At 37.1% G+C, this 22615-nt stretch overlaps 1 protein-coding gene and 1 long non-coding RNA gene across 4 annotated transcripts in view; one reads left to right on the forward strand and one right to left on the reverse strand.

The window, feature by feature from the left end:
• Positions 1–20981, reverse strand: part of LOC128263935 (uncharacterized) — a 30787-nt gene extending 9806 nt beyond the window's left edge. The window contains exons 1-2 of the long non-coding RNA XR_008268590.1: positions 20233–20981; positions 19237–20148 (exon numbers count right to left, since the gene is read on the reverse strand). This is a non-coding gene — a long non-coding RNA (uncharacterized LOC128263935). The remainder of the gene's footprint in view (positions 1–19236; positions 20149–20232) is intronic.
• The window catches only part of LOC128263928 (G protein-coupled receptor kinase 1), a 453272-nt gene that overhangs the window by 162365 nt on the left and 268292 nt on the right, over positions 1–22615 (forward strand). The window lies entirely within an intron of this gene.

Here is a 22615-nt window from a genome sequence, read left to right on the forward strand (position 1 = left end):
CAGGATTTTGAGAAACCATTCGTGTTACAGACAGACGCTTAACGCAAGAAACAGAGAACTGCGCAAAAGTCAAATCATTTTCATTCTGGACCCTGAATGGCGCGGAAAAAAACTACTTCACCACCGCACTGCGGTCTAAAAGTCAACTTTTGGCATAAACTCTAAAAGTAAACCTAAAATACTGAAATTTTGCACAAAAGACTAAAAAGACTAAAGTAGAATTTGGAAAAAATTGTTTGCCAGTTTGACAACGCCTTCCCAACGCCCCCGACTTCTGCTTTGTTCTATCCAATATTCATGTATAATTTATTTTTTCTGATTGATCAGATTCTAATTCTAATTCTAATGTCGAACACATGATGATTGTTTCATACGGTCTGTGATCTTTGAAGGCGACGGCTAAAGCTGTCTTCATTGTTACCCAGTTATTAGCTCCAGATTGTGTGACAGCTTCTACTGCTGATTGCTCCGAAAATAACGTGTGGCTGTCTTGGTTCTTAGGTTGGATAAAGTTGAAGTAAATATTAAACTTCATCCTGAGAGTTTTCCTGGTGTTCTGTAGTTCTTTGATCTGACCCAGTAACTGGTTCAGATGGAATTCTGATAACTGTTGAGCTGCCATTTTGTCCTGGATTTGTATTTGGGTTTCTTAGAATGTTCTGTTTCCAACCAAATTGGATTTTGACCACTCGTAGGTTTTACGTCATGTAGATTTATTTTTATTTTCAGAATGTTTTTGTTTCTGACCGAATTGGATTTTTGGATGTCTTATGACCACTCGTATGTTTCTTTTGCGGATCTTTTATCAAGTGCACTTTATTCAATTCGCTGATCAGGATAACTAGTTGTTTAGTATATCCTTTGTTGATCAGTACCGTATTTTAAAGAAACTTTTATTTTAAGATCCTACCGACTGCGCCGACTTATGGTTACAGGGTTTTACTTATTAGGGAAGAACACCTATTAGATTGAGGTCTCTCTTTTGAGTGAAACTTTAATTACTCTTGGATTCAAGTGTCTTGACTCTTGGATACAAGTGCGCTCTTAGATTTTACGACTTTGAAATGTCTTTGTATTGAAATAGGAGTTTATGTGTCTGCGAGCCGAACTTTGATTATATTTGAACGTGTGAACGTGACAATTGGGGTGAGTTGTTTAGTCTACATTTTTGGGTGATAACATTGGGGACTTTCCGTTGGCCTTCGATTTTGGGCTCTTGTTACAAGGGTGAATAATTCTAGGGTAGTGTAGGGTATATTGTGGATACATAAAGTAATGGGTATATTCAGAGTATGATGGGACTGTGTATGTGTTGCTTAAATATATGCAGAGTCTCATAGGAATATGGGCATGTCACTCCCCCAACCTTTGAATTTGGCCTGTCCTCAGGGCGATGACGTAGGGTATAACATAATATTTTCTGCTACAATATTTTCCTCAGTAGTTTTTACATTCTTATTTGCTATGATTGGTTGTTCTTCACGTTTAGAATATTTTACAATAAGTTTCTTAGGAATATTTTTAAATTTGTAAATTAAATATAATGTCAAACTTATTATAGTGGTTACAAATGTGGTTAAACATATTATCTGAAATGTATTGTAATATTTTATATGTGATTCGACTATTTCTTTAGTTTGGATATATGACAATGGTTCGATTTTTGTGATATTGTTGTTAACATAAATTGATTGTGTATAATCTGCTATATTGTTGGATATTATGAACTCATCTAACTGTATAGTACAATTTTTTATTTTAACAATATTATTACCAACGATCGAAACTTCTGTGCTTATACAATTTTGATTTATAGTTGATTTTTGTATATTCCATGTTAACAAAATATTTGGTTCAATGTAATTTATTTGGAAATTTTTATGGGTTTTTACATATTTGCATTTTGCTGGTTCTTGTTTTAGGATTCCAATTATGCATTTGTCGAAAATAATTTTACCTGTGTTTTCATTGAATACTTTATCTTCATATATGTAATATTTATCAAATGTGTTTTCTGTTAGGATATTATCAAATTCATCTGGATATGGAATTATTTCATATACAGGAGTTTTCGTTATTTCATTAGGAATTTGGGAAATTATCAGGATTTCGTTCGTGTCTGTTTTGAGTTTACTTTGAACAACTTTTCTGAATTAACCTGTTTTAAATAATCGTGTTTTAATAATTTTGGGTTAAATATACCTAACCTAGTTAGTTGCATTCCTAATTCTATGTCCTCTATGTATTCTGTGAATTGCTGGAGATTAAAAATCAGAACTGCAGCTTGTTCTTGCTTATTTTTAGATTCTTCAAATTTGTTAATTAGGTCAAGACCGTTATTAACAACGTCAATAATCATATTTAAATCATGATTTTGGATGGAATTATCTGCTAAATTATTAATTTTCATTTCGAGTTATTCCTTATCTTCTTCATCTAGTGTGCCAAAGCCCGCGTTTACTTCTTCTGACTATTCATAACCCATTCATTTCTCTTTTTAATTTTTCAACTAAATATTGGATTTGGACAACGTGTTGGAATTCTTTGGCTTCGTCCAGTAGGTTGTCGAATGCTATTTCGGTCTTTGTTAAATTTATACTTAAATGGTGGTATTCAAAATTCGTTGGGATTTCCATTGATCCAGTTTTAAATATCAGATATCCGTTTTTTGCGTTTATTGGACTTATTTCGATACTTTGTGCCTTGGTTGTACTTATAAGCGAGATTAATATCAGGGATAATATAGGGATGACTTGGTTATGTTTCATCTTCCTCGGCTTGTCTGGAATTATCATATTTACTCTTTTTAATCTTCTTTTGTTTTTTGAATTTTGACTTATAATGTGTGATTTTGCTGCCTTTATTTGTTTCTTCAAAGTGTTTGTTGTCAACCTGTCTTATTAAACCTGTTTTCTTGAAAGGATTGGTAATCTTAGTTTTGGCTATCTGGATATTAATGTTCTTCTTTAAACCAGTTGATAGTTTTTTCGATTCCTGGGTGTAGAAGTTCCTTATGCATTTTTAATATCATATTTTCGAATTCAGCATAAGTCAAAATATCTTTTAATGTAAGCGTGCATTTTACCAGTTTCGTCAAATTGTTGGGACTTATTATTTGTACGTATGCCCTTTGGAATGTTAAGAAATCATCATCATTATGGAAATAAATTGCGCTTTTCTTAGTGCATACATATTCTTTAATGATGTTTTTAGCAAAGTCATCTGTCATTTCTTTGTAAGTTATTTTGATTTTTAATTTGTGAAAATAATGCTTTACCTCAGTTTCATCGTTATCTCCTTTCTCTAATTCTATTTGTCTAGAGAAATAATTAAATGGTCGTTCGGTGATGGATATATAATTAAGATTATCTTCAGAAGCGCTATGTATGGTTGCATCTACACTATTGGCAACTTCGCCAAGCATTAGTTCTTCTATTTTGGTACGCGATAATGGATCTGCTACATAATTTTCTTTTCCGGGAAGATACTTAATCTTATAATCAAATTCGTTTAATTTAATTTTCCATCTTTGAAGTTTCATATTTGGTTCTTTAATATTATTAAGCCAGACAAGGGGTTTATGATCACTCCCAAATAAGTATGATCTGAAATATTTTGTCGCCCAAACTATAGCTAGAAGTTCTTTCTCTATAGTGGCATAGTTTATTTCATGCTCATTCAATGTCCTACTAGCATAACAAACGGGTTTATGATTTTGAGACAAGACTGCACCGATGGCAATATTACTAGCGTCAGTAGTTAAGGAAAAAGTTTTACTAAAATCAGGGTAGATTAAAATCGGATCTGATGTAATAAGTACCTTTAACCTTTTAAATGCTGCTATGTAATCTTTATTTTCTGTGTCTATTGTTGCTCCTTTTTTCAATTTAATGGTCATGGGTTTAACTATGTTAGCGAAGTTTGGAATGAACTTACGATAATAATCCACATAATCCCAAAAGTGATTTTATTTGTTTTGGAGTCTTTGGTAGTGGGAAATTTGTGATAGCATTGGTTTTATTTGGATTGGGTTTGAAACCATTAGTGGTTACAACATGACCTAGGAATTCTGTTTCTCTTTTCATGAATTCACATTTATCCAATTGTAATTTTAAGTTTGCATCCCTAAGTTTTCCAAAAACTTTCTTTAGAGATAAGATGTGTTCTTCCAATGAAGTGGAAAAAATTATTATATCGTCTAAATAAACTAAACAATCTTTTTAGATTAAATCTTCCAAAAGGTTGTTCATACATCTTTGAAAAGTTGCGGTGGCATTCTCAAGGCCGAATGGCATTCGAGTGTACTCGTAATGACCATGTTTCGTAGAAAATGCGGCTTTTGCGATTGACTTGCTGTCCATTTGGATTTGATGAAATCCTTTAGCTAAATCTATGGTTGTGAAATACTGGCATTTTCCTAATTTGTCAAGGATTTCGTCCATTCTAGGAATTGGAAATTTATCGTTGATAGTGATTTCGTTTAAATTCCTATAATCTACAACCAACCTAAATTTCTTCTTGCCAGACGCGTCTGTCTTTTTTGGAACGACCCAAATAGGTGAACAGTAAGGAGATTTCGACTTACGAATTATTCCCTGCTCTATCATTTCTTTGATTTGCCTATTTACTTCCTCATCAACGCTCTGGGGGTATTTATATGGCTTACGATAAACTGGATCTTCATGCTGAGTTTGGATTGTATGTTTAATAGTACTTGTGAAAGTCAAATTTTCACCTTCTCTGTACTGAATGTCACCATATTCAAATATAACTTTCTTTAAACTTTCAATCTCCTCGCTATTCAGATGTTCGAGCCTAAATTCATTGTTTTCGCGTAAATCATTATGGATCGCGAAGTTTACCTGATTGATCTTCTGTAGAAGGTAGATTAAGGCACTCCTGTGCGGTCTTATCTTCTTCCATGTCCTCATCGTTGTATCGGAAATTATATGTTTTTAGGCCTAGTTTAATTGTTTTGTTTTCATAATCAATTTTTGCTTTAGCAGCTTCTAGGTAATTTCGACCTAACAGGATATCATAATTATCAGAGAATTTATGTAAATAAAATTTTTGTTCTGATGGACATGTTACGCTTGGTTTTACTATGATACTTTTATGTATTTTTACCGGACCTCTAATAGTATACACTTTTAAATCTTCTTTTGTCTCTTTTAATTTAGCAAAATTTTTATTCATTATGTTGATTGATGATCCTGTGTCTATCATTCCCTTATAAAATTTATTGTGAAAGGCAATTTTTACATATGGATTGAGTCTTCGGTCTCCGAGGCAGTTTGATGAAAATTTATATACATCCTATTTTGGCCACTTTGACTTTCCCTCTGTCTTTTTACTGGGGCACCACTAAATCTATTTGTATTAGCCTGATCATTTGAATTTTGATGGTTATTCGGATTTTGTAATCTGGCTTGATTCAAACTGTTTCTAAATGTTTGGTAATTGCCTTGCAAATGTGGGGGAATGGGACGTTGTTGATATTGATTTTGGTTATTCTGGGAAGTTGTTGCATTAGAATTTGAATTTGAATTGTAGTACGAACTTAAATTTCTTTGATTATCGTAATATCTTTGATTATTACTCTGATATTTTCCTTTATTCCTATGATTTTTATGGTTATTTCTATTTTGTGTATATTCTTCTTCTGGATTTGCATCATAAAATCCTAATTCCATAGAAGCTTGCTTTAATTTTGGAATACTGGTTATATCTTTTCTTGCTAATGACATATACATGCGATCGGGAAGTTTTCGATCAATGGTAATATGAACATGTTCTATCCAACATTCTTGTATAGTTTATTTTATCTGATGGATCAGATTCTAATTCTAATTTATCGAACACATTCCTATACTGTTTTTCTAATTCGCTTATAAACTTACTAAGACTCCCTTTGAATTGAGTTTCCGCCAGCTTCTTGATGATTGTTTCGTAGGGCCTATGATCTTTGAAGGCGGTGATTAAAGCTGTCTTCGTTGTTAGCCAGTTATTGGCTCCAGATTGTGCGACGGTTTCTGCTGCTGTGTCGACTATCACTCTTCTTATTGCTCCGAAAATGACATGTGCCTGTCTTGGTTCTTGGGTTGGGTACAGTTGTAACAAATATTCGACTTCGTTGATGAATCCTGAGAGTTTTCCTGGTGTTCCATCGAAGTACTGTAGCTCCTTGATCTGACCCAATAACTGGTTCAGATGGATCTCTGATAATTGTTGGACTGCCATCTTTTCTTGAGTTTGTGTTTTGGGCTTCTTAAAATGTTTATATCTGACCGAATTGGATTTTTGGATGTTTTATGACTACTCGTAGGTTTTATGTCACGTAATTTTATTTTCAGAATGTTTTTTATTTCTGACCGAACTGGATTTTTTTTAGATGTCTTATGACCACTCATAGGTTTTACGTCACGTAGATTCTTTTGCGGATCTTTTTAAGTGCACTTTGTTCAATTCGCTGATCAAGATAACTAGTTGTGTAGTATATCTTTTTGTTGATCAGTACCGTATTTAAAAGGACTTTTATTTTAGATCCTACCGACTGCGCCAATTAAATGTTTACAACTCCGATTAAATAAAAAAATATAATTTTATTTTATTCAACTGATGGTTTACAGAGTTTTAAACTTATTAGTGAAGAACACCGACCTATTACTTTGAGGTCTCAAACTGAACTTAACTTGCTGATCTGATTCTGTTGACGATTAAGCCTCGGTATCGAGCTTTTCGGGACTAGAGTGAGTTGTGAAATTGTTTTGAGAAAACTTTCGGTTTCTTTTGAGTGAAACTTTAATTACTCATGGATACAACTTGGATACAAGTGCAATCTTAGATTTTACGACTAGGAAATGTCTTTGGATTGAGAAAGGAGTTTATGTGTCTGCGAGCCGAACTTTGCTTATCTTTGAACGTGTGAACGTGACGATTGGGGGGAGTTGTTTAGTGTACAGTTTTGGGTGATAAGCTGGGACTAACATTTGGGGATTTTCCGATTGTGGGCTCTTGTTACAAGGGTATATAATTCTATCATTTGGGGATTTGCCGTTGGCCTTCGATTGTGGGCTTTGTTACAAGGATGTATAATTCTAGGGTAGTATAGGGTATATTGTGGATACATAAAGTAATGGGTATATTCAGAGCGTCGAGATCTCATCGCTAGATGAAAAGGGGTAAGTTTATCAGAACACAAGTTATATTATATTTATATTTATACGTATATCTATACATATACATAGTAAATCAAAATTAATCTTTTCAACTCAAAATTATTTAAAATTGATTATTAAATTACTATTGTAAACAGTCACATTATTTTGGACCCATTGAAGTCGTGGTCGGCCGACGAAGAGAGAAACGTTGCGGCGTACTATTCACATGCCTGACAGTACGCGCAGTGCACATAGAATAAGCACACTCGCTGTCGACGGACGCTTTAATGCTAGTTCTTGAGATGTTCATTGTCAGACGCGAAGTACCCAAGAAAATCGTGTCTGACAACGGCATCAACTTCAGAGTAGCGAGCCGACTCCTACAAAGTGAGGAGGCGTGTCCTCAGACGAACTGAACCCTTAGAGACAGTGGAATCAGATGTCCTCACTCCTTATCACTTCCTAAGAAGTGCACAAGAAACTTCTAGCGCTGGAGCTTTGTCGGGTTAAGGCTTTCGAATTTAACTACAAATTGATGATAGATTTCGGAAACAATGGATCAAAGAATACTTGCCGTATCTTACCCGGCGAACAAAATGGTTTGACCCTCCAGCAGATCCTATCCTGATCGGCTATGTCGTAGTAATAGTTAACGAAACCGACTCTTTGTTCTGCACCACAATGGCCTAGCAGATCGGCCCTTCATGTGGCGCCCCTTTTACGACCTTCTAGTCGTGTGTGGAAAGATGGGGGTTGCACTTTTGCAGCAAGAAGATGTCCTCTGGGGTCTTGATCGTGGACGCCAAATCTACTGGTCACACCATTCAAGTGCAACGAATTTCGGTCCTTTATAGACCTCTCTAAGCTGCGCTGTGGCATTCTTGTAGAGGTCAGCTGATCTCTGACTATCGCAGGCCACCACCTTGACACTGCCCTGGAACCTTCCCGCATCCCTGAAGAATGTTGAATTCTGTGGGAAGTCTCGAAACAGTTTCATACAAACGATTTCCACTTCTATCCACATGTTCCTTGGGATCCGGCCTCCGTGGTTTCTTTGGACCACAAGTCTAAACAGGACAGAGTTGGTCGTTTTGATCTTTTTTCCGCAAGTCCAGGCAATTCTACAGATCGCTGCCTCTTTGGCTGTGCGTTCTCAGTATTGGGCCGTTCATGGCCATCATTTGGGAGCATCTTCTTTGAGCATTCCACCTCCTTCAGCCATTCGGCTAATGGGTTGGCAATCATGCTCCTTTTATGGGATCGGAGCGTCTGCGCGGCAGTCTGCTTCTCCGAGTAAGTGAATTTACTTTGCTCGGCAGATGGCGTGACAGTCTTGCATTTAGCATTTAGCAGAAGTAGTGGCGGCCGACTGTCTGCCACGTTTCATCCCTAGTTTGGGATGCTAGTGCCAGCGCAGGTAGAGCCAACGCTCTCTGTGCCTGCAGCTGTTACAGCACTGTTCTTTATCGTTTTTTTGGTTTTTTTTTGGGAGTGCTTCCTTTCTTTATTTGACTCAATAATTGGAGAAGGGGAAAGATCCAGCCGAGTCCACCCGAGCAGAGATCCGCAATGCCCGGGTAAGGCGAAAGATAGAACACGGGGTCGCCATTTCCCTGAGCCCATTGTTAGAGATTGAGCTAGTTTTAAGCCAGGCTGACTCTTGACACGGTCCGGCTTACACCTTAGTCCCGGCCGGGGTGAGATGCTGTATGGGTTAGGATAGTGGTAGATAAGGTATTGTGTAAAAGAACTATTTAGATGCTGTTTATTGCAGAGGTTTCTGCCTGACGGCATCCGTTTGACTTCGCCTACTGCTATTCACAGCTGACATTGTAGGGCCGTTCGCTATCCGCAACCTGCGACCCGCTCGGTCGCCTTCAGCGTCGAGCCCCCACAACCATCTCCCAAGAAGAAGACCAAGAAGCGGTATATAACAATCGTAAAATTTTGGCGGGGCAACTTTACTTTTAATTTTGAATATTGGTTTTGTCAGGCATTTAAAATATTTAATTGACGCAATACAAAAAGTGATATACATTTTTCAACTGAAGGCCAATTTGTCCGACGAAGTTAGTGTGATATTTGCTCAAAAAATGTAATACCCAGACTCTTCCACTTTATGAGAGTCACATTAAAAAAACCGAAAGACATCCAGAAATTATCGGATGTTATGGACTTTTTGGAGCAGCGGCTGTGTTCGACTTGCTCTGTATAGGAAGAAAAGGCCTCCGGTACGTATATTAATTAAAGTTTTTCCAGGCCTAATAATTTTCCAATTTGGAGTGTACGGTGCCCAATCTACAAATGATGGGACATTCCGTAACCCAATGTCACAAATTTAAAGGGATGAATCCCGCAGACCGATTGGATATCGCAAAAAAGCTGCAATTATGCACAATATGTCTTAAGCATTTCTTATGCATTTAAATACTCAAAGGAGAAAAAAAGTCAACACTTGTGTGACGGCAACTCAAGCATTACTTGCAACAGCAAGAATTAAAGTAAAAAGCACTATTATATCAGAAGAGGCAGCACAAATACTAAAGCTGCCAAAAATAAAGTCTAAAACTCAGATTTGTGGGATATCTTCTGAAGGTACATGTATATCAAAATATAAAATAAAATTGATAATAAAATCCCCTAATTCTAAAAAGCCATTGGTTACCGAGGAAATAATATTGCCAAAATAATGAAAGCACTTCCTGTTAGATATATCGATAAATCAAAAGGGCAAAATTTCTTATTAGCTGACCCAGGCCGAATTGATATAATTATTGGAGCAGATCTATATACAATAGATGTATAGCAACAATTAATTGGTTGGATTATTTCTGGTTCTACTAAGTCTAAGAGTACTCATACTGATCTTGGGATTTGGAAAATTATGATAATAATTACATTGAAACTGAAATGTTTGACAACTATTTTATTAAAACTACTTATACCAATTCAAGTGGTAGCATTCCATTTAAGGACGATACATTCTTAGGGGATTCCAAGCCACAATCAAATTTTGTTGGCGAAGAGTTAGCGAAAGCGATACCAGAAAATTCAGCGGTTGCATCTCAACTCGGAAAAGGGGGAATTGATTGGCATTTTAATCCCCCGGCAGAACCTCGGTATCTGGGAGGTTTGCGTAAAATCATTGAAATACCATCTAAAACGGGTTATCGGTGACGGAATTCTGACATACGAAGAAACTTTAAGAAATAAAACAGTTTAAAATTAGAACTCAGCAATTGAATACGAGTCATTATTTGGGCATTCTTTTCATTTTTGGTCCTTCGAGGCACTCTGCAGTTTTCCGCCACCAGTGGTAAGAGACTCAGAGTTATAAACCAGCTCATTAAATTTTGTATGTATTGCAGCTAAGGTAGCAAAATAAAAAATCTCTTGTTCCCCCACCCGTGGTAAGGAACAGAGTATATCATTATAAGCAAAATGGTACAAAAGAATCTTTTTTGGTTTTAATTTAAAGCTCCTTATTTAGTCTTGAAATAAAGTTCAAGGTTGCTTCACTACCAATTTTGTTTTTAATCGTGGTAAGGCGTGCTTGAGGCCATAAACATCACATCATCTAATCCGTATTCACTTGTGATAGTGAATTAGTGCATTAAAAATAATCAAAAACACAAATACAACACCAAATTAAAAAAATCCAATTTACCCATAAAAAATAAAGAAATGTTGGTGGACTCGCTAAAAATTTAAAGCAGCTGCATCTAGAGCAGCGCACTACAAGCGGCAGCAACGTCTACAGCAGTAGCAACGATAACGTCAGCATCGACAACAGCAGCATCTACAACCAGAAGCATGTACAGCAGCGGCCAAGACAACAGCAGCATCTACAGCAACGGCGAAAGCAGCGACGACACCAGCGACCAGCGCCAAAGATAAGATAAATTTAAGTTAACATAATAAACATCTATTTAAATGGTGTCCGAGCAAATATTGAATCTGCTTAAAAGACAGTCTGAGAAAAAAAAGCGTGTAAGGAAATTAGCGAAAAAGGTGGTAGACATTTTTAACGAGCTAGAAAGGGAATTTATAGCAAATCATATATTTTTAATTAAGCTTGGACCAGTAGACAATGAATATTTTACAAAGAAGAGGTAAGAACAGGTATTGTCGATAAAAAATTAATTAAAGATCGACTAGGAGGCTCTTAAAAAGGAGGCAGAGGTTAAAAAAGAGCATAGACATCCGATAATAGAACAAAAGCAAGCAACTTAGGAAATATTTAGATGAAACGTTTGTAGAAATTCAAAGCCAGAAAAAAGAAACTCTGCGAATTAGGAAAAATAAAATTAATTTCCTCTGGAAATATATTTCGGAGCTAAAAACAAAAGTCGGAGCTTGTAGTGTAGATTTTGATTTAACCCTTAGCGAGTTGGAATTTGATATTCAGAATATTTCGACTGAAATAAATGATCAAATTAAGGAGAAAGTTGTTAGTAATTTGTAGGTGGCGGGTAATATAGAAAAATTTCCAAGCCTACCAAAAATTAGGGTGCTCACATTTGACGGTGACGCCAAAGAGTGGGAAGAATTGATACATACAAGAGAGAATCGAAGTAACGCCCTAAAATTTAATTATTTAAAATCAGCTCTAAAAGGTGAAGTTGGCACTCACTCATTGGAGGGTCCCGCAGAGAAATACGATACCGTTTGGGAACTTCTAACCAAGCGGTACGAAAAAAATCGTAAAATTTTCTCAGAGCAGCTTAATAGCCCGATGGAACTTTAAATTTTAAATACTGATTCTGTCAGCGATACAACCTAATTCGATGTTACAAATGTATGTCTTTTAGTCCAATTCAAGGAATTGAAAAAGCTGAGAAAGCACACTTGTGCTTTAAATGTCTAAATCATTATTGTCGAAAAAAAATTGCAACAGCAAAAAAATGTGTTCGGCTTGCAAGAAAGACCATAATTGCATGCTTCACATAAATTGCCATGAAAACCAGAGAAAAGGAAGCAAACTTCGGCGGTTCGAATTTTATATACCCTTGAAGCTATTGCAACATTTAAATATTATTGAAAACACTTAAATTTCGATGTATATGTTTAAAAACATTGAAGCTATGATGATTTTCAGATCAATTATTCAATCGTTCCCATGGCAGCTTTATGATATCGTTTGCCGATTTGAATTAAATTGAAATCGTAAATCTGAACTATCGAAATATTACTTTTTCCCAACGAATTTAATTTTTATACCCTTGCAGAGGGTATTATAAGAAGTTTTCAACGCAGTGAAGGAGACGTTTCCGACCCTATAAAGTATATATATTCTTGATCAGCATCACTAGGAGAGTCGATCTAGCCATGTCCGTCTGTCCGTCCGTTTCTACACAAACTAGTCCCTTAGTTTTAAAGCTATCTGCATGAACTAAAAAAATTAAAAAACAACAAAGTTATAATTTTTTTTGTATTTATTTATCCGATATGCATGGCCCAAGCCATGCGGCTCCTAGAAGTAACCCTCCAAGGAATAGCGAGGCGACTTCTTATGTCTCTGGGATTCCTCTGAGAGGGGTTATTCAAAATTCAATATTCGTGACGAGACTTAATCCCGAAGCCACTGCGGAGGATGAGAAACTGCATGCCCCGGACAACGCTATTTCTGTACATAAGTTAATTTTTTAGCAAAAGCGCTATATCTCTTCTTTTAAAATTCGTATCACTGATTCCTATTTTTCTAAGGCACTTGATTCTACACTTTGGCCAGTTAATACATTAGTACATGAGTATCTTCAGAAAAACCAGCCTCGTGGCTCAAATTCAGCTGTTTCAAAAAACTAAGAAAAACAAATCTGTCAATTTTATACCAAAATGTAAACTGAGTAAGGTGTATGTTAATAGTCTTTCCACCGACGCCGACATCATTGCTTTATCTGAAACATGGCTAAAAATGATCCGAAAAGCTTTTACTCCTTTGTTAACTCCAAAAGAAAATCAAATGCGTGTCCCTTAACTATGTATTTAAACAACCGAACTGAATCATAATCTTTAGACATTTCTAATCTTTTTGCAAACTTTTTTCAGTCAACCTACTCTCTACAATCCTATGACTTCTCCACTCCGTACCCTTATGATCTGCCCTGCACCAATAATTTTTTATTCCTCACTTTGAAGTTAGCGATGTTCCTAAAGCTCTTTTGTCGCTGGAAACGTCCTATTCTGCGGGCCCTGATAACATTCCTAGCTGTATTCTAAGAAACTGTGCCGAAGCTCTATCTTGGCCAAGCACTTTTCTATTTAACTTATCTTTATTATCTTCAGAGTTCCCGAGAATTTGGAATGAATCTGTAATTATTCCAAACCATAAAAAAGGCTCAAGGTCCGATGTCGAAAATTATCGTGGTATTGCAAAACTTTCTGCCATACCTAAGCTTTTTGAGCAGCTGGTCACTCGTCAACTTCAACATATGTGTGCCTCCATCATCTCTCCCGCACAGCATGGCTTTGTAAAACATCGGTCGACTACTACTAATCTTCTTGAATTTTCTACTCTCATCCACCGTAGTGCCAAACTGACGTTATTTTTACTGACTTCAGCAAGGCATTTGATTCAGTAAGCCATAACCTTCTCCTTCATAAGCTATCTCTTCTTGGTTTTTCACCTAATTTACTTAACTTGATTTCTGCCTATCTTTCAAACAGAACTCAACGCGTTCTCTTCAATAATCAACTTTCCTCCGTCGTAAGTGTTTTTTCTGGTGTCCCCCAAGGAAGTCAACTGGGGCCACTCCTTTTTTTTTTTTATTAATGATCTTCGAAATATAGTGTCATTTGCCTCTACTCTAATGTATGCGGACGATGTAAAAATTTCGACAGCTCAATTGGGACCCGGTGAGGCGTTTGCCACTTTACTCTTCAAGGTTAATGTTAATTGATCTAAAGTCTTTAAAACATCGCGAATTCTGGCCTCCTCCTTAGCTATATTAACATCGCTGTTCCCTCAAGATTTACTCGAACTTTCGCCCTATTCACTTGCCAATTTGTAGATCCAATTTTGCCCTTCATGAGCCCTTTTGGGTGCTTTGTTCAAATTATAATACTTCTATTGATCGGATATCATCAAATATTTATGCTTTTCTTGAAACATATAATATTTAGTTAGTTTAAGTTAGACTTATTTTAAGCATATATGTGTAAGTTAGTTCATTGTTGACTATAAATCAATAAATCTAAATCTAAAAATCTTAATAATTTATGTCTTAACTTTTCGAAATGCAACTTCATGATTTTTTATCGCAGCAATCCGTCTCTGAATTCGTATTCAATTGATAACAATGTCCTTCATCGTATTTCTACTATTTGTAACCTAGGTGTTTTATTTGACCATAAACTTTGTTTTAACGATCATATTTCGACGATTTCCAACAAAGCAAGAATCCTGCTGGCTTTTACGAAACGTTCGGAGCTAGACGACCCTTACACAACCAAGCTTTTATACCCTTCCTGGTTAGGCCATCGTTAGAGTATTGTTCGTGCATATGGTCTCCGCAGGCTATAACGTACCAAAATATGTTAGAGTCTGTTCAAAAGCAGTTTTTTTTTATTAGCTCTAAATAAATAAATAGGAAAATAATAGGAAAACAACTTTAAGGAAAGTTTCATGTAGATAATTTTAGAACTGAGAGATTAGTCTGTCTAAAATTATAATACCCTCTGCAAGGGTATACAAATAGGGAATTTAAATAGGTGGATATTTATTCAGAAAATTAAAAGAAAAATTTGGATTCAATGGAAAGAGGACTACTTAAATACACTACAAGAATGGTATAAATGGGAAAAGAATATGCCCAATATAGAAAAGGGACAAGTAGTTCTGATATGGGATAATTGTTGTCATCCATCGAGATGGATGAGAAAGTAAGTGTAGTCAAGATGCAAGACGCATGCACTTCTCGACCGATCAGAAAAATTTGCCCTCTTATAGGAGTAAAGGCTTCCGAAAAAAAAATGAAGAAGAATCCAAACCTAAAAGAATAACTAGGGGTGGATCTTGGATATCCAAGCTGTGGTTGATAATTAGTATGCTAATATTCATGATATATTGTCAAATATCTAATGCAGCACATACCTCAGAAAATTCAGTTAAGTATAGAGTTAAAACGATATATTTGGATCCAATGGGCGAATCGGAAATTGTCTGCCCAACTTCGCGGTTTTTATCGGTTCGGTGTTCATCGCTTTATCATCGTACTTTCCATACTTCTTGTGTCGATTTTCTTGAAGAGACAATTAAATAACTGACTAATTCGCCGAATCTTTTATGGCACTGTGATAGTTCCGTGGTGAGCAATGACTCGCACTTAAAATCTGATGTGATCATGGAAGAACATCGTGAAATAAGAACCCTTTATCTGAATTTAAATACAAAGTTTCAGAACGCTTTTCCGGGTCTGGAGGTGCCCCGGCTAATTATAACATCAGCCAGCAAAAAAAGGAGAAGAAAGCTGCAAACCAACCTCCGACTGCAGCAACTTTCCTTCAAACAAATCCCGAGGTATTCGAGCATAACCCTCCCACTGAGAGCTTTAGGTTTGTGTCCAAAAAGAAAAATTGCAACAATAAATAGCTCGTTATTGGTCTGGAGCTTACTTGTGATCATTTCGAAGTATTACCGAGAATAAGATTTTTGCATATAAGCAAATTTGCTGTAACCACAAAGCCAGAGGCGCTGTGCTAGTTTGTCGCTGATAAGCTTAAAGTGGATTTTAATAGCATAACATGTCATTCCTTAACAAAAAAATATGTTGATAACAATACGTTTAATTTTAAGATTGGAGTTTCGGATCAAACTGTCTTTAGTGGTGAGTTCTGGCCACAAAAAGTTAAAGTAATCCGATTCATTCACAGGGAAAGACAGCACGTTGATCCTACTGTTGTTAACATAAAGGCTGGGGTGCCTTTTCAGTCGCTTTTAACCGCTGTTTTGCGTGAAGCTCCCAGTGAATTCGCATGCGATGCATACGCTCCTGGCGAACTCTTCGGGTTGACGCTCTCTTCACCTCCCGCTGTCCCGGCGCATCGGCCAGCACATGGATGGCTTAGCGATATTATTGGAGTATCGCTGTCTTCGCAGCTGAATTTGCAATAACGACAAAGACTGGATAATTTGTCGTTTTCTTTAAGCAGCCCCGTAATTGAAATGGGTCCGCTCCCACACAGCGCCCTTTTTTCGGAGTTGCGATCTCACTTCATTGTGAAGCTTCATACATTCAGTCGCTTTTATCTTCTCCTTTTCTTGATGCTGCCAGTGTGTTCGGATCGGATGCATACGCTTGTAGTGTGCCCTTCGGAGTGGCGCTCTCTTAACCTCCCGTTGTCTCGGCGCATCGTCCAACGCATGGATGGCGGAGCGATTTTGTTGAACAATCGCGCTCTTCCACAAAGTTGCCAACGTGGGATATAAAAATCTTACCTTGCTCTCTCCACAAGTTTCTCTTCCATCACCACTTTTCGATGATGAGCGTTCTGCATTGCGCTGCCGATGGAACGCACCGACTGTGGAAATATTCATTTCGCGAATGAATTGCATCTCTATGGTCGTAATCTGCCTAGAAGGGTTCGAGTAGAAACGTAGGGTGCTTAATGGCTTCTTTGGCTGTGCGCTGCAGAGTTCTTCCGAAGGTTTAACTCTAACACTTTAATAAATTTACTTTCAAAACATATCTGGAAACAGAACTAAAACGCAATCCGTTTTCTTGAATACTTCAATTAGCGATGTCTTTCTTAAGGATAGAAACTTCAGCAGCATGCAGTGCGAGAGAGGTGAAGGTATCATTTAACTGTCAGAGAAATTTATTGCTGCTGCACAGCTGTACTCTCACTCGATGACTCTCTTATGGATCAGCTGGCTGTTGAGGTATCTGGCACTTCCGGGAAAACCAAAATAGTTGCGCTTAAAAATACTCTTGACCGATTTGTTTCAACCACGGTACGTGGTCCCTATAGGCTTACAACTAAAGGCTTCCAAAAATATAACAATTTTATGAACAAGTTTTACAAAAGGTACAGTGGGTAACGGTATGGATACAGGCAGTTAACTGTTGTTGCTAACTCTAGGGCTTATATTGCCAAATTATTTGTTTCTTTTTTGTCTGCCAACTTTGAGCCTACTTCCAGTTGGGATAACCAGCTAATTTTAAATAATATTCAGGAAATTTATAACATTGGGTCTTTTGATATAACTGATTAGGATATTTCTGAAGTCATAGCTAACCTTGACCATTCCACTACGCCTGAACCTAATGCCCTTATTCTCTCTTAAAAATTGCTATTATAGTCTTCTTCAAAATCTTAAAATTATCTTTTCTTCTTCACTGTCTCAGGGTTAGTTTATATATAGATAGAAATTCGATAAAATTCTACCGGTACATAAGTGCGGAAGCAAATCCGAGGTTTCCAATTACAGGCCTATTGCTAAAATAAACAACTTTGCAAAGCTGTTCTAGAGAATTATAGTTAAAAAATTATCCTGATTTTAAGTAAACTTTAGGAAGTCAGTGCTTCTCGTCATCCCGCCTTCAATTCCGGCCTTCCTCTAATATGGTTCTCTTAGCTCAAAATTTTTTTATTTTCATTAATGATATTTGTTACTCCTCTTAATCTGCCAAATATCTTCTTTATGCGGATGGCCTTAAAATATACATGCCAGTGAATTCATTAAACGACATTTATTTGCTGCAGTGTGACTTAAACAAAATCAGTTTATGGTGTAGTCAAAACAAATAAATGTTATGTTGTTCGCTATAGCAAACGTATCTTTACAATTCTTTTAACATACATAAGTGACTGTAAATTTCTGTTTATTAACCACTTAAATTTTATTCTTCTAAAGGCGTGTGCAATGTTCGAATTTGTCAAGCGAAATACCGTGTTATTTACAGACCCATACACGAGACTGTATATGTATTCAGTGGTGGAATACCCTTCATTTATTTGGAATCCTAAAGGCAAACAAAATTCTTAAAATTTGCACTGCAACAGTTACATTTTTCTGAGCCAAGCCCATCTTATTCCAGCCAATGTTGCCTACTCCCAATTACGCGCGAATTATAGTCGAAGGCCGTATCTGGCTGGTGTAGATTAGAGGCCGGATCTGGCTGGTGTAGTCTGTGGAGTTAGGAGGTTTCGGGAATGAAAGACTTATACTTCCAAGTGTCGCTCTAAGACTGATTATTATTTCTGGTTTCAAGTACAATGAGATCTTCGTTTGCGGGTGGGGTACATATGTTGAGTTTGCGAAATCTCCTAGGTCAGCGGTTTCGGCCGGATGCCCGAGACCCAGTTGTTTACACGATCCGGCATCCAGAAACCGCTGCGTTGGCGATCCTATGTCCGGGTTGAACGGCATCGCCGTTAGTGGGACAATGCCCGAGGGGGTTTGGGTGGAGGTGATGTCATCGGGAAGACATCAGTGGTAACTCCTCCCCCCTTAGCTTGGAACGATGGCCATAATGAAGGTATGGCGGGAGTGACAATGGGGTCCGCAGGGGTAGGGGAAAAAATTATCTCCTTCCTTTTAAAGGTCCAAGCCACAGTTGGAATCAGGATTGAGGATGCCACGAGTATGTATATGATTGACAGGTGAGTAGTGGCACGTTCTTCTATGTTGGAAACTGCCAATACATTTTCCAGGTTACTCAGATGTAGTACTTGAAGGTTTAAGGGTTCGACCTCGGGAATTGTTGTTAAGTGTTGGATGTGAGGGAGGTTAACTTCGATGTCGTCAATTATTGTAGTGGCGGCCTCGACGTATTTGGTCCCGTTGGCGGAGATAGAACAGTGATCGTATTTTATGAGCATAGAGCCGCTAAAGATCTTACTGGAGATGCAGTTGGAGGTGATGTTCAAGTTCTCCACATTAAGGATCACCATCAATCCCTTTATGGGAATGAAGATCTGTGGTTGATGGTCCCTGTTTTATTGTGCTGCAGGTCGCTTCCCTGTCGTCCAGAAGGTTGTAGAGGCATTCTGTGTTATTCGGAGTCGAAGGAGTTTCGCAAACATGTGTACTACCCACTTTTATACAAGGTGTATCAATAATCTTAATTTCTACATCATTCTTAATAATAACATTCGGTACGTTTACAAACATTGTTTTGTTAAGTGGTAGTTCTATGAGTCGGTATAAATTGTAAGATTGTTGGGACAGAATTGGAACTTAAAGTTAAATATGAGTGTTTTATTAATAGTAGTGGATTCTAATGAAAGCACATTATATAATTCGTGTTCCAACTGAACTTCTACTTTCTGATCTGCTTGTAAAGTTTTTAATTTTTCCATTTCCATAGAATTTAATAAGTATTTCGGGACTATTTTTAATTTGGCAAATAGTAGGCTTTCCGCTATATTATTTAAGTGATTGTAAACTAAATCTATGTTGAAATTAATCCTGTCTATATATTGGATAAGTTGAATGTTTTTCTGTTCCTCATCTATTTGTTTAAAGATTTTATTCTGGTATGAATTTACAAAATTGCCTATAAGCTCTTGCTCCCTGTTAATGTGGTTAGTTATTTCTTCAAATCTTATACGTGTTTCATTTTGGAAAATAAGGTTCGTTTCGGAATTACTGCGTAAGGCCTCTAAGTCTTTGTTTATTTTTGCCTCGTCATAGGCGTCCATATTCCCTGAAACTATTTTAACTATGTGGCCTAATCCATTAATTAATCCTCTCCTGGGCCTATTACCCCCATTGTTGGGAAGCAAGGAATTTAGTCTTTGTTGAACTTGAGATAATTTTTGATGTAAGGTGAGTTTCAAATCTTCAAAACCCTGTTCGTCAGGTAGGTTTTCTATCACCTCCTGTATTTTAGCTGCCCATTCCTCATAATTGTTCAGATGAATTACATGTTTAAATATTTTAAATGATTTTACCACTCTCGCTATACCCAGGTTGATTTTTAAAAGGGGTTGATCTTTATCCAATATTTCGCTAACGAGCCGTTGAGTTGTTCCCAAGGTCAATCTGTAAAATTACATTGGGAGTATAATTAACCAAGTTTCGCAAGTATGCTTATGTGTCATTTGTCTGTATTACAGCTCTCCTAACTTTTTGCTTGTGTAGTTTTTGTTTCCTTATTGTTCGTAATGTTACTCCGCTGTCCAGTAAAACCTTGTGCTTACTAAAACGGGGTGTGATTTTATTTCTCCTATTTTCCTTGCGAAAAATAGAAGTTCCAACCGGTAAGTCAGGGGGGGTTGTCCTGTTCTCGTTTAAGCGATCTATTCGTCTTTTCGTTGCGTCCGCCATGTGTTTCTTTAAGGTCGGGTATAGTTCAATTTGGAATTCGTTAAGTTTTTGTAAGTAATCGTGTTCACTGTCGAATTTGATTGTTTTTTCAAAGATGTGAGAGCGGCCACTAAAAAGTTCGAATGGAGTTAAATTTGTACTAGAGTGGATCGCATTGTTGTAGGTTATTATGGTTTCGGAAAGTATCTCATCGTGTTCAATGGTTAATTTTAATTCTTTTCTCTTACTCAAAATGATTCTATAAATCTCTGTTAGAGTGGAATGAAAACGTTCTACTACAGAGTTACTACTGGACTGTTGAAAGGAAGTAATATGAAGTTCTATTTCGTATTGTGCCAAGAAGTCTTTGAAAATAGCACCAGAGAACTCGGCCCCCTGATCAAGTATTATTTTTTTGGGTATTCCAAACTGGCAAAAGAAGGTTTTAAAGGCTTTGATAACAAGAATTGAGTTTCTGTTGGTTAACTGGTAGGCTTGAGCGAATTTGGAGAATTTATCAATAATTGTTAAGTTATAATTATTATTGATAGTATATATGTCCGTGTGTATTTTTTCTAGTATTCTGTTCGGTATTTCTGGTAAAACAAATGGTGGTTTTTGTGGACACCTATCGTACTTAAGTGTAAGGCAGGTTTCGCAATCCCGGATTGCTTGTGAGATTAGAGATTTTAGTTGGGGTACGTAAATTTCCCTCTTTAGATGCTGGTACATCTCTTGCACACCTCTATGATTGTTGTTAGAATGATGAGTTTTTATTAGGCAGTTAATTTCGTTCGGGTCGATAGGCTCGTGTAAAAGAATGAGACATCTGTAAATCTTATACAAACCGGAGTCTGCGAAATATTTGGTGTAAGCATTTTGAATTATATCGAAAATTTCGTCGGGTGAGTGAACTGCCAAGGTCTTGTTTGGTGTTAAAATTGGTTTTAAAATATCTGTGATTCCTTCTAAGGTATAAGATGGTTCCGTTATACGTGTCCGAGTTTTATTTTTAGATGGATTGCTTGTTACAAATGAGGGGGTCTGGCCGATTTCGAATATAACTTGTGTGTTGAATGTGTTAATTGCCTTTTGGGCTAATGGGATACTAGGTGAAACGGTGCGGTCGCCGTCGTTGGCAAGTATGTTTGGCTCAATTCTACTCAAAGCATCGGCAATGACGTTTTGTGAGCCTTTTTTGTAGACAATATCGTAATCGTACTCAGAGAGGGTTAGTTTCCAACGAAGGAGCTTCGGGTTTTGGCCCTTAAAGTTTTGTAACCATACTAAGGGCTTGTGATCTGTAATGATTTTGAATTTGTTTCCATACAAATATGGGCGAAAGTACACAACTGCCCAGATTATTGCTAACATTTCTTATCAATAGTTGAATACCGGGTTTCCGCTTCATTCAAGGTTCTACTCACGAAACAAATTGGTCTGTCGGACCCGTCAGGGCCCTGGGAGAGAACGGCCCCAATGGCGAAGTTACTTGCGTCCGTGGTGAGAGAAAATGGTTTTTGGAAGTTTGGGTGTTGCAAGATCGGGTTGTTTGTTAGAAGAGTTTTGCAAATTTCAAACGCCTCTATAAATTCTGCATCTATAATGACGGATTTGCCACCCTAAAGCTGGCGAGAAATGGGTTTCGTTATTCTAGCAAAGTCTTTTATAAACTTCCTATAATAACCCAATAATCCTAAAAAGGATTTTATTTGTTTAGCAGTTTTTGGGCAAAGGAAATTTTTCACCGCTGCAATTTTGTCTGGGTTTGGTTTGATACCATCCTGTGTTATTACGTGTCCCAAAAAATCTATTTCTTTCCTCAAGAAATTTGACTTGGTGATTTGAATTTTTAGATTGGCTTGGCGTAATCTCTGAAATACAGAGTTTATGTCCATTAAGTGTTTTCGGAGGGAGGCAGAGAATATAATGATGACGTCAAGATAGACTAAGCAGATGTCTCCTATTAATTCGCCTAGTACATTATCCATTACCCTTTGGAAGGTAGCTGGGGCGTTTTTCAGTCCGAAGGGCATTCTCGTGAATTCGTAATGTCCGTCTTCCACCGAGAAGGCTGTTTTGGCCATGTCCCTGGGGTCCATCTGGATTTGATGAAACCCGGTAGCCAAATCTAAAGTGGAAAAATATTTGGCCCTACCGATGTTGTCAAGAATGTCGTTAATATTGGGGATCGGGTACCTGT

This window comes from Drosophila gunungcola, unplaced genomic scaffold, assembly GCF_025200985.1.
Source record: "Drosophila gunungcola strain Sukarami unplaced genomic scaffold, Dgunungcola_SK_2 000028F, whole genome shotgun sequence".
Classification (NCBI taxonomy): domain Eukaryota; kingdom Metazoa; phylum Arthropoda; class Insecta; order Diptera; family Drosophilidae; genus Drosophila; species Drosophila gunungcola.